Source organism: Arachis hypogaea, chromosome 20, assembly GCF_003086295.3.
Source record: "Arachis hypogaea cultivar Tifrunner chromosome 20, arahy.Tifrunner.gnm2.J5K5, whole genome shotgun sequence".
Classification (NCBI taxonomy): domain Eukaryota; kingdom Viridiplantae; phylum Streptophyta; class Magnoliopsida; order Fabales; family Fabaceae; genus Arachis; species Arachis hypogaea.
Window position 1 is genome coordinate 85978921 of NC_092055.1, and position 13138 is coordinate 85992058.

The 13138-nt window shown below is 37.2% G+C and overlaps 1 non-coding gene across 1 annotated transcript; it reads right to left on the reverse strand.

Moving 5' to 3' along the window:
- Nucleotides 1–11956: 11956 nt before the first annotated feature.
- On the reverse strand, nucleotides 11957–12028 carry TRNAD-GUC (transfer RNA aspartic acid (anticodon GUC)). Its single transcript has one exon. It is a non-coding gene; the product is annotated as a tRNA-Asp (tRNA).
- Nucleotides 12029–13138: the final 1110 nt, after the last annotated feature.

The window sequence follows — 13138 nt, forward strand, 5'->3', positions numbered from 1 at the left end:
TTGGGAGCGTTAGAGGTTACGAAGTTAGCTTCGATTCGACGTATAATCTTTATTTGTGCCACATGAACTCGTGCCATCCTTTTCTTCGTTGCTTTTATTGGAATTCTCTGGTTTGAATTTCTCCTTAGAAAGTGATTTGATTGTTTCCCAACCATACCTCGTCATTCTTGTATACCTTTACTTGCCTTTGAATCTGATTGCTTACGTAACTCTTTGAAAGTTCATCCTTGACAATGCCTATACTTTTGTCCATATATTTTGCTTTCCTTGATTTCAGTTTGACTTATTTTATTCTAGCAATTTTCGAGGGTGAAATTTTTTCTAAGGTGGGTAGAATGTAAAAACCCTAGTTTTTGAAAATCAAATAATTAGTTATTTGTGATTTATTTTATTTGTTGATAATTTTATTTTAAGAAAATTATTTTGCTAAAGGTAATCAAATGGAGTTTCATGATAATTGAAGTTTAAATTAATTAGAATTTTTATATAATCTTTAATAGATATTTGGTATAATTGAAATTATAATTTTAGTAATTGAAAAATAAGAAAGAATTGTACTGTTCAACTTAAGTAATTTTTAATGAATTATGTTCTATTTTATTAATTTGTACTCTTAGAGATTAATTTATTATATATGATTAGATTGATATTTATAAATACTTTAAGTTTAAGTCAACTAATATTTATGTACAATTTTTATTATGATTAATTATTTTATAAATTGAAATTAAAGTTTCAGAGATAGAAAAATAATAGAGATTTGTATGATTTAATCTAGAAAATTGATATTTGAATTTAAATTGTACTTTACAATATATAATTAACTTGTTCATTTTATAATGTAAATTAGAAATAATTGATTGAACTTAGCAATATGTTGATAAATAATATTCCTAAATATTTTTAAGAGAGTATATTTGATTTTAAAATTACTCTACTCTTCAATTTTATCAAAATATCTATTCATATCTATCCATATTCTTTTATAAAATCCCTAATTCCTAAACCTAAATTCCCAAATTGATTCAGAAATCCTAATTCCCAAATCCCAAAAACGCTAACCCTAATTTTTCCCCCATTTTCCCAGCCTTTGAACACAGCCCCCACCCCCCTTTCTTCCTAAACCTAATGCTGAAATGGAATCAGACAGGGAGAGAGGGAGGAAATCAGAGTGTGATCTAAGCAGCCACCGTTCAGTCGCCAGAGCCACCGCTGAGGGTCTTTTGCCGTCACTGTCGTCACCATCCACGCGAGTTGCAGCACTGCGAAGTCCAGCCATTGTGACCTTCGTAGAGCCCGCGTCGCTGTCGCCTCAGCTGTTCCCACCGCCGCTGGATCTGTCGCGCGTCGTCGTTTGAGGAGCCACCGCCGCCGTTGCTCGTTGTCTCCCTTAGGGCCGTCACTGTCTCTGGAGCCATCCGCCTTCGTCGCCGTTTATCCTTGTCGTCGTCATTGCCGTTCTGTGGAGGTCGCAGAGAGGAACGCGAACCAGGAGCCATAGCGCCGCGCTGCCGATCTGTCACCGTGCTGCTGCATCACCGTTGATGAAGTTTCTGCCACCGCCGTGAACTGTGAACAGAGGAGAGGGAAAGAGAGGAGTTCGCGAGGGAGAAGAGGAAGCAGCGCTGCCCTTCGTCGCCGCTGCTGCCAAGCTTTGTGGAAGAGAGTGTCGTTGTCGCCGTGAGTGGAGTCCACTGTCCGAGCCGCCACTAGAGAGCGCCGCTGCTACCATGTGTACAGAGAAGAGGAGCGCCACGAGAATCAAGGGAAGAAGATGTTGTTCTGCCTCTGCTTCTGGGTTTTGGAATCTGACGTAAGCGCCACTGCCACTGTTTGAGTTTTTGTTGCTCTGGCCTTGCTCTGGCTCTAATCTGAATTGTTACTGTTGCTGTTTGGCTGATGCTGAGGCCTTCCATCATCGTTGGAGCTTCCCAGAATCATCGTGGTTGCCGCCAAGAGAGCTGAATGGGTGCTGGAAATTGCTAACGGAGCTGCTGTGCTTGGCGATTTTCGTGAGTTTCGACATTGAGGTAGGGGATTTAACGTTTTTAATTTAGAATGCCTGCAAAGTTATTGGATAAGTGCAAATGGTTAATAATAGTCAAGAATTTCTTAATTGACAAGAATGACTTGAAATGTGTTTGAGAATGGTTAGCTATTGTGATTTTTCTGAGCTATGATTCGAATTAAATGTGGTTGTGAACGGTGATTAAACTGGTGATATTGATTTTGATTTGAGGCTGTAAATATTACCGATTTTCTAATTGTTTGGAATTATTGAGAATCCTGTTATTTGATTATGTTGAGCTGGTTGCCATAAGCTGGTTTGCTTGATGGTTGCAAACTGATTGAAATTCTGATCTTTGACGGATTTATATTGAATTGAATGATGTGCTGGTTATTTGATATAGTGTAACGGTAGTGGATTTGTTGGAAATTCTGATCTTATGTGATATTGCTGAATTGGTTGAAATCTGGTTGTGAATTGTATTTTGAATTACTGATTTTTTTTTGTGATGAGTTGACTGAGATTTTGATCTTGAGTGAGTTATTTTGAATTGTTTGATATTGAATTGGAATTTTAGTATATTGGAATGGCTGTGAAATGGACTTGTGACGGGTTGAAATTAGTTGAAATGGGGTTGTGAATGATTTATTTAATGTTACTTATTAAGCTGAAAAAATGTTGAGCTAATTATTAAAAATCTGACATTTTGATAATTGATGAATGAAGTTTAGATTAAGGCTGTGATTGTGACCGGTTCTGTTGCTGTGAGTGATTGATTAATTGGTAAGATTAATTCTGGCTAAGTTGTGGCTGTATTCTTATTATTATGAATAAGTGCTTGTTGTTGTTTTTTTTAGTTATCTGATGTAACGGAACGGCTGTGATGCTGACAACGACTGATTGGAATTGGCTTTGATGGTTGCTAAAGTTGATTTATAATTAATTAGAATTAAGTTTGAGAACAGTTAAAAGATTGAAGTTTGATTACTAAATCATTCTCTTCAAATTTGACTTTTAAAACAAAATAGTAACTTCGCTAAAGAGTAAATGGCATTAATTAAAATTATGAAAGGCTGATTTTTTTTGGGATTACTAGTTGATTGTGTTTAATTTTGAAAGGATTTTATGATAAGTGAAAAGTAAGTATGACATGGTGAGATTGGATTGATGGATTAGCAGAAATTATGGAGTATGATTGATTTGCTAATTATTATGAAATACAAATATCTGATTGATTGAGAATTGTCTGTTTGAAAATTATTGAAAAAAAAAAGGGCTGGTGATTTGTTGAGAAAGAGGGAACCCGTAAGGGTGGCTAAGTCCGAGTTTTAGGGGAGGTGCTGCCGGAATTTCGTAAAATCTGAGGTTTTACTTGAAAAAGTTATTATAGAAGGTTTGGATTTGGAAAATTATGTTGTTTAAGTTTTAACTATTGATTAAAGTATTATGTATGGGCTGAATTTATTATGAAAATAATTTTATTTAGTTAAGAAAAGAATTATAATATTTTGAATTTGAATTACCAAGGAAGGGTTTATGTTTCGAACTTGAATTATTTAAGAAAGAAATTATGTTTTGAATTTGATTCAACATAGAAAGAGTTATGTTTTGGGCTTGAAATAAAGGATTACCTTTTTAGAAATTTGGTGAAACAATAATATTTGAATTTGAATAGTAAGAGAGATGATTTTTGAATCTTTGTGAAGTTAGTAAACTTGAGAAAGAGTTTTATTTGATTACTTCTAATGAAAGGTTATGTTTTGAAAAGTGTTTAATGAATTTAAAAATAAATGATTTTCTTGAGTCTTTGATAGAGAACTAAAATGAAAGATAGTTTTAAAGTTGGCTTGACTCAAGATTGCCATAGCAGAGATTATGAACTGAATTGATGATTGAGATTTTTATGAACGAATGGTAAAGAGAAATGGCTTGAGCCAAGATATTACAAAAGTGAAAGATGTAAAGTTTGTATAGTATGATTGAACAGAGAAAGAAAAAGATATTGCATAAGAATGTGAATGTGATGATGAATAATGAGAATGATAATGAATGATGATAATGAGAATGATTATGTAGTGATCTGATGCGTGAAGGCAGCCAGATAGATGGTGGTACGACCACTAAGAGCGCTTCCTTGGGATACTTAGCTATAATGCTATCCTATAAGTCAGAGGACTCTTACAGAGGTATCGAGAAAACACATAACTAGCATATGCTCCTGTAAGTCAAAGGACTCTTACAGTGAGTGTGTTGGGCAGTTATAAGTTAACTAGCTCCGCCATGCAAGTCAAAGGACTCTTGCAGTGGTTTGCCTCACAAGTCAAAGGACTCTTACGAGGGGTATTGCCAACAGGGAAGCCTTACCTGGTCAAAGGACTCCGGGTAACGTCGGGAGCGGGTATGTAACCGACAAATGAGCTCATTACCTGCACTAGGGCTAGACATGCATCATCCTTGTTCGTGCATTTGTATTTGATTGGGCTTGCACGTTGTACTTCCCTGTGATTGTGCTATTTGCCTTACTGTGACTTGTTTGTATATTGAATTGAATCTCTTATTAGTGCTATTGGGTGACGAATATATGAAGGTGATTGAGAATTGATGTTTTGATTGAGAATTAATTATGTGACTGATACATGGTTAGTGTGACTAGTTTCATATTTAGAATTTGTTTTGAGTTTAGAGATTTTGAAGGAGGTAATCAATTAGCTAAAGTAAAACCAAAAGTATTTTTATAAAGGCTTGATAAAAATATAGTTTCCTTGAGTATGTTAATTATTTGCATGTTACTCATTACTTTTACGGCATTCCCATTCCCTACTGAGAACGTGTGGTTTGTTCTCACCCCAAAATCTTCCACCCTTTCAGTTATATAGGTTCGAAGACTCAGTTTGAAGCTGCGGGCGATTGTTAGACCATATTTATGAGTTAAGTTTTTGAATTGAGTTGCTTTCATAGAGTTCCCTCGCCCTTATTGCTTAAGATTTTTATTTTATACAGAGGGATAGGATTTGTATCTGAGTTTTATTTGAAATCTTTTGTATGACAGATATTATTATTAATAATTATGTGATTATTATTACCTGGTGATCTTTGATATATGACTTTTATGAAATGAAAACAAAATTTTCTGGAATTTTCTATAAAACTAAATCGCGATATCGAACTAAAGGCTCAATAGTAAATAGTTAATAAAGGAAAGCAGGTTGGTAACGCCTTACTTTCGGTACGATCATGACGTTCTGGAAGTTGGGTCGTTACAGAACAAAATTGTGAATTAATGCAAGTAAAGAGACAAGGTCAAAACTAGTGAAATTGCTATAAATGCAATAAAGTGCCTTGACTTGAGAATGAGAGTCTAAGGAATCCTATCATCGCCATAACCATAATAATGATAATTATGATGAGTCAATCTCGCCTAGTTAACCCCTAACATCGAGGAGTAAGTCAAGCAAGCATAATTGATCTTAATCCATAAGTCCTAGCTAACTTACCAAACTAGTTGATAAAAACCTAGCGTTAATGGAAACAAGAGTCAACTATCTACCCAAGAATTACCACTAAATGTCAGACATTATGACTCTAGTATCCTTGAAACTCAAATCCCAAGCCAACGTGTGAAAATCTACTCAAAACCCATAATTGGTATTTTCACAAATACCTTGTGTGCATAAAAGTAAAACATGGAAAATTGCAAGGGAAAATGGAAAACTATAACCAACTATCAATAATATCAACAAGAGACACGCAATCAAGCATAAAGAAAGCATGAAATAATAAATTCATCAATCAAAATTTCAAGAACTCAGAATTGTAAATATTGACAAAATGCTTGAACCAAAGAGAATTTGAAAGTAAAAGTGATGTAATTAAAGAGGAATTAAAGAGTACTTACAATTAAAGAAGCAAAATCCAAGAGAAAAGCTTGCTATAAAATGCTACGATTGAAATTGCATAAACCCTAGGAGAGCTCTCTACTCTACTCCTATTCCTACTCCTAACTAACTATGCTAAGAAAATGTAAAAAATGTGGCCTTCTACTCTAATGCCTTCATATGACTTCAATCCCCCTTGATATAGCACTTCTCAATCAGCATTGAAGCTTCCAAAACTGGGCCAAAGGCCCCCAAAATCGCGCAGCACGTGTTTCATTAATGAAATCACGTGTTGGGTCCTGTGCGTACGCACACTTTGCTATTTTGGCTCCTGTGCATATGCACAGGTACTTGTGCACACGCACACATGAAAATTCCTTCCTGTGCGCACGCACGCTGGCTTGTGCGCACGCACACTTGTCTGTGTGTACTTTTCCTTGTTTTCTTCATGTGTTCTCCCTTGTAGATACTTTCTTGCACTTTTGCCTATACATTCTTGCCTAAATGACCTGAAATCACTCACAAAACATATCACGGCATCGAATGGCATAAAAGTGGAATTAAATTATTCAATTTATGCACAAAAATGCATGTTTTCACATTTAAGTCCAAATTAGGGAGATAACACAAAAGTATGCTATTTGAGTGCTTAAGTGTGAGTTTATATGATGAAATCTATTCAGATTGAGCTAAAATATATAAGAAAATATGGACTCATCAATCCTACTTAGTAGGATCTAAGGTCATTATTTATACTAACCATGCTGCTCTAAAGTATTTACTCACTAAGCAGGACTCTAAACCCAGAGTTATAAGATTGGGTATTACTCTTGTAAGAGTTTGATATAGAAATTAGAGATAGAAAAGGGACAGAGAAACAGGTAGCTAACCACTTGTCCTGGATTGAGCCAGTAGCAGTCACTCCTTCTCCCTCTACTGACATATCCGAATCTTTTCCTGATGAGCAACTCTATGCCATCCGGACAGTACCTTGGTTTGTAGACATTGCAAACTACAAGGCTATACGGTTCATTCCCAAAGAGTTTTCCAGGCAGCAAGCCCGAAAACTCATGCTTGATGCGAAATATTACCTATGGGATGAGCCATATCTCTTTAAGAGATGCTCGGATGGAAAAATCTGACGCTGTGTGTCTGAAGAAGAGGCACAGAAAATTCCATGGCATTTCCATAGCTCTTACTATGGAGGACACTTTAGAGGTGAGCGGACAGCCACTAAAGTACTCCAAAGTGGCTTTTACTAGCTTACTCTCTTTAAAGATTCTAGGGAGTTCGTCCGTAACTGTGATAGTTGCCAGCGGGCTGGCAACCTTCCTCATGGTCACAAAATGCCTCAACAAGGAATCTTAGAGATTTAGTTGTTTGACGTATAGGGCATAGATTTTATGGGACCATTCTCTCCCTCATAATCAAACACCTACATCCTTGTGGCAGTAGATTATGTGTCTAAATGGGTTGAAGCAATAGCAACACCCACTAATGACACTAAAGTAGTAATGAAGTTCCTCCAAAAGAACATTTTCAGCAGGTTTGGTGTCCCCAGGACACTAATCCGTGATGGAGGAACTCATTTCTGCAACAGACAGCTGGATTCTGTCTTAAGCCGATACGGAGTTCACCATAAAGTAGCAACATCGTATCATCCCCAAACTAATGGACAAGCTGAATTCTCAAATCGAGAACTGAAGCAAATCCTAGAGAGGACAGTAAGTACCTCTAGAAAGGATTGGGCTAGAAAGCTTGATGATGCTCTATGGGCATACAGAATAGCTTTCAAAACCCCCATTGAAACTTTACCATATCAGTTAGTATATGGGAAGTCCTGTCATTTGCCAGTGGAACTAGAACACAAAGCCTATTGGGATACTAGGTTCCTCAACTTTAATGCTAAAGCAGCAGGGGAGAAACGGCTTCTCCAACTAAATGAGTTGGACGAATTTTGCTTAGAAGCATTTGAAAATACAAAAATCTATAAGGAAAAGGCAAAGAGGTGGCATGACAGGAAGCTAGCTTCCAGAGTCTTTGAACTAAGACAGAAAGTCCTACTCTTCAATTCAAGACTCAAACTATTCCCTGGGAAACTTAAATCCCGATGGATAGGACCGTTTGTGATTACCATGGTATCACCTTACGGACACATAGAACTTCAAGGTAAAGAAACCAGGTTCACTGTCAATGGACAGAGGGTCAAGCATTACCTTGAAGGAGATATAGAGCCAGGAGGCTCAACACTGCTACTAAGTTAAGTACAGTAAAGTCCAGCAAAAGACATTAAAGAAGCGCTTGTTGAGAGGCAACCCAACTTTACTCAACCATTTATTTTCTTTTTGTTTTTCCTTTCTGTTGTTAGAGTCATAATCATGTGCATCATTCAAGTGACAGATTTTATAGTAGTGAAAATAGAACATTCCAAGTGGAGTGTTAAAGTTAAACACCAGCGAGGAAGCCCTCTTGGGCATTCAACACCCCAAGAGGGGAGCATTGCTGGCGTTGAACACCAGCCAAGGAGCAGCCCCTGGGCGTTCACATGCCAATGTAGAGAAGTAGGGAATCTGGAATTCCCCAGCCTCTCAGGACCAAGAGGTCCCACAGAAGCTCAACCTACCCCTCCATCGTCTTCCCCATTAATCATATTTGCTCGAGGATGAGCAAAACTCTTAAGTTTTGTGTTGCAAAAGCTTTGCTTTGTAACTTCTACCACTCTTAATTATAGAAGAAGAGGTTGGAGCAAGCTAGAGAGCATGTACATGAACCTGTGCAGCCGCCTCAACAAAGATAAAGGAGTGACATAGAAGAGATCAAGCACTACATGGGATCCTCAAGGAGGAGCACTGGCCACCATCATTCAGGTGGATTCATTCTCTTTTACTCCTTTCCTGTTATTTTTCTATTTTCTATCTGTTTATCTATTTTCTTGTCCTAGTTGCATGATCATTTGCATTGATGTCTTAAAAATTTGTAAAATGTTCCATATATCTCTCACATTACTTAAATGAAAATTTTTTTATCTGAAAAGAATTGAGAGATGCATGAATTTCAAGTTTAAAATAAGATTAGTGAATTAGTTTGATGTGGTGTCATTTGCTTTTGTTCTCTGAATGTATGAAATAAATAGTGCATGTTTGAAGTTGAAATTTTAGAATGTTGGGGTTAATCCACGAGCCAACAACTATGTTATACATCTCTCAGACGGTTAATCTACGATTCTGTTGGGGACTTCTCGACAGACCAGTTCAGCCAATCTCTGGGGAGATTAAGGTCTCCATGGTATAGGCTATAATCCAATAAGCATCGTTCTCTGATCCAAAAGATTCGACCTTGTCTGTGGCATTTTGAGTAGGATCGCCAAGAGAATGACTTGCTAGAGCTTCATCCTCCATTGGATTGAATGACCAAGGGCCCTGGCGTTCATTCTGTAGCAGAGGAGATCAATGACCACGGGCAATGGCTTTGATCACTTACAACCTGCCATAGAAGAAGATCATTCAAAAGCAAAGAAGATAATAGTACCAGAGTTACTTCCGAAAGACAAAGCAACTCCAACTCTCAACTCTATTCCCATTATTGCTTTCCAATTAGAATAACAGGAACTTATACAAAATTCTAAACATAATCACATCTACAAACTTCTGATTCCTCCTGACTAAGACCTGCAAGACAACCATTGCTTGCTTCAAGCCACAATCCTCGTGGGATCAACCCTGACTCACTTAGGTATTACTTGGACGATCTAGTGCACTTGCTGGTTGATAAACCCCAATTTTGTGGTTTATCTTGTGCTTAATTTGGCTGGTTTTATCAACTTTTCTCACATTTATTCAATGAAATAGCATGGTTTTGTAATTCTCCCTTGATTTGTGCTTAAATGTGAAAACATGCTTTTTAGGCCCTAAAATTGGTGATTTTAATTCACTTTGATTCCATTCGATGCCTTGATATATTTGTTGAGTAATTTCAGGTTCATAAGGCAAGTATTGGATGGAAGAAGTGAGGAGAAAAGCATGCAAAGTGGGAGAACTCATGAAGAAATGAAGGAACCGTAAAGCTGTCAAGCCTGACCTCCTGGCACTCAATCGACCATAACTTGAGCTATAGAGATTCAAATGAGGCGGTTCCAGTTGCGTTGGAAAGCTAACATTTGGGGCTTCGAAATGATATAAAATTTGCTATATATTGCTTCACGTATAGGGGCGTGCAAACACCATGTACGCGTGCATGCCGATAGAGCACGTGGTTCACCAAATAGAAATCGTGGCCAACGATTTTGTAGCCCATTTTGGGCCCAATCTAACTCATTTCTGATGCTACTGAACCCAAGGATTGAGTGGGGAAGGAACCAAGTAGTCATAGTATAGTTTTCATCATGTTTTAGGGTAGAATTCTAGAGAGAGAAGCTCTCCCTTCTCTCTAGAATTTAGGGTAGTTTGGGTTTAATTTTCTTAGATCCAACTTCCAATTCTTGTTTTGATTTAGTTTCCCTTCTTAATTTCTTATATTACATCTTTGCTCTTTTAGTTTTACTTGTTCATTTCCTTCATTTTGTTACTTTTATGCTTATGAACCCTTGTTGGATCTTAATTTTCTTTAATGCAAATTTATGTTTCCATGTCTCTTTTATGTTGATCTTGATTGTTATTATTGATTTCTTGTTCATGATAGTTATGGTTTCTTTTAATTCATGAATTTTATGATGTTTACTTTTCTTGCGGTGTTTCATAAAATGTTTCCTTTAGTTTTTGAGTAGTTTTCTTGACTCTTGGCCTAGGCTAAGGTAATTGAGTGACCTTGAGTCATTGGGTCTCAATGAATTGGTGATTTGAGAACCTTTGGTGATCAATTTGATACTCATTGATGCCAACCCACTACTAATCTAATTATTAGGTAGGTTGGGACTTATGGGTTGATGTGATCAATCCTATTTGACGTACTTCAAACGTAGGAGTAGATATTACGTACTTAAGGCTTTGGAAGTAGACTTAATAGGTTGGCTTCTCATAATTATCAATATATGGTTTATAGACAAAGATGGTGATCTCAATTACCTATGTCTAGCCAAGAGTACCTTTCATTTATTTTATTAGTTAATTGTTCATTTACTTTTCTTGCCATTTATTTTCTTGCAAAAATATAAAACCAAACCCCTTTGTTCCCTCATAGCTAATAATCATACACTTCATTGCAATTCCTTGTGAGACGACCCAGAGTTCAAATACTTCGGTTAATTCTTATTTAGGGTTTGTTACTTGTGACAAAACCAAATTTAATTTGATTTGAGGATTGACTATCGGTTTGGACTATACTAACAACGGAATTATTTTGTGGAATTCCGAACCGGTATAAATCATTGTATCAAATTAATGGCGCCGTTGCTAGGGAGTTGCAATGGTGTTATATTATTGGCTATTGTGAATATTGTGAATATGTTTGCCTTTTGCTTATTTGTTAGTTTTTGTTAGCTTTAGGACTTTGTTGCTTATTTTTGTTAGCTTTTGTTTTTATTTGCTATTATGAATTCTCAACACTTTGGCTATGAGTTTGGCTCAAATTATGTTGTAGGTAATGGGAACTACAATGAGGATGTGCATCAAGGATGGAACAATCAAGGATGGGAGGAGCCTCAAAGGATTGATCACCCTTCTTGGCAACAACAACCTCCGGATTCTTATGGGTATAACTCTAATCCAAATGTATATCAATCTAATGGATGTGGTGACCCTTATTGTAATTGTCAACAACCACTACCACATGCCTATGAACCACCTCCTCAACATGGTTTTGAACCACCTTACTCACAAGCCCCTACCACCAAACACCTCATTATGACCCTAATCCTTACCCCCTCTATAGCCAATAATTGAGCATTTCATTGCAATTCCTTGTGAGACGACCCGGAATCTAAATACTTCGGTTAATTATTATTGGGGTTTGTACTTGTGACAACTCAAATTTTTGATGTGGGAATTGTTTGTTGGTTTAGAACTATGCTTACAACGAAGTTCTTATTTCTAGAAGAGAAATTCTAGACCATCACAATAATTTTCATTAATCAAAATGGCGCCGTTGCTGGGGATCGAACCCAGGTCACCCGCGTGACAGGCGGGAATACTCACCACTATACTACAATGACCTTGTGAACCATATGAACCATATGAATAGTGTGGGGGTTTGCGTACACGCTCACCCCTCCCCAATTTCAGCCAGAAAATACCTGAAATTGCACAAAAACTCATAGTGGAATCCAAAAATGTGAATTTAACACTAAAACCTACAAAAACATAATAAAAACTATATGAAAATGATGCCAAAATGCGTATAAAATATCCGCTCATCACAACCTTAACTAGAAGGTTCTCTACTACTCCATTAGGTATTATGAGGGAGCTATCAGCCAGTTGTAGTGACATTCTGGTAGGTTTAACCTCCTCCATTGATAGCTTCTTGATCATAGAGTGGCATCAAATTGATGCTTGATCCCAAGTCACATAATTCTTTGTCAATTGGTATGAAAAAGCTTCCTTCTCCTTCCATGGTATGAAAAAGCTTCCTGGATCTTTGAGTTTGGGTGGCAAACCCTTCTAGATCACAGCACTGCATTCCTAGGAGAGGATCACAGTTTCCTTCTCCTTCCAGCTCATTTTCTTGTTGATGAGTTCCTTGAGAAAATTTGCATAGAGTGGCATTTATTCTAGGGCTTTAGCTAGTGGGATGTTGATTTCCAATTTCTTGAAGATCTCCAAGAACTTAGGGAATTGTTGATCCTTCATCTCCTTGTGTAATCTCTGAGGGTAAGGTAGAGGAGGGACATAAGGCTTCACTTTCTCTTTCTACTCTTGTGTTTGTGTCTTCAAGACTTGCTTACCTATCCTTAGAGCTTGTGGTTCATCATCCTTCTTGGGACCCTCCTTGTCATTTTTCTTAGCCTCTGTCTCTTCCTTGCTGGCAACCTTGCTATCTTTTCCCAATGTTTTGCCACTCCTAAGCGGTATGGTTTTGCATTCTTCCTTTGGATTAAGAATAGTGTCACTTCGGAAGGTATTGGCTGGTCTCTCAGCAGGCTGCTTGGATAGTTGCCCTATCTGTCTTTCAAGATTTCTCATTGATGCTTCATAGTTCTTGCTTGCCATCTCTTGGTTCTTCATAAGTTTTTTCATCATCATGCCTAGATTAGAGATTTTTTGAGACTATTGATGTGGCTGTGGTTATGGATGAGAGGTTGGTGGTTGATGGAAGTTGGTTG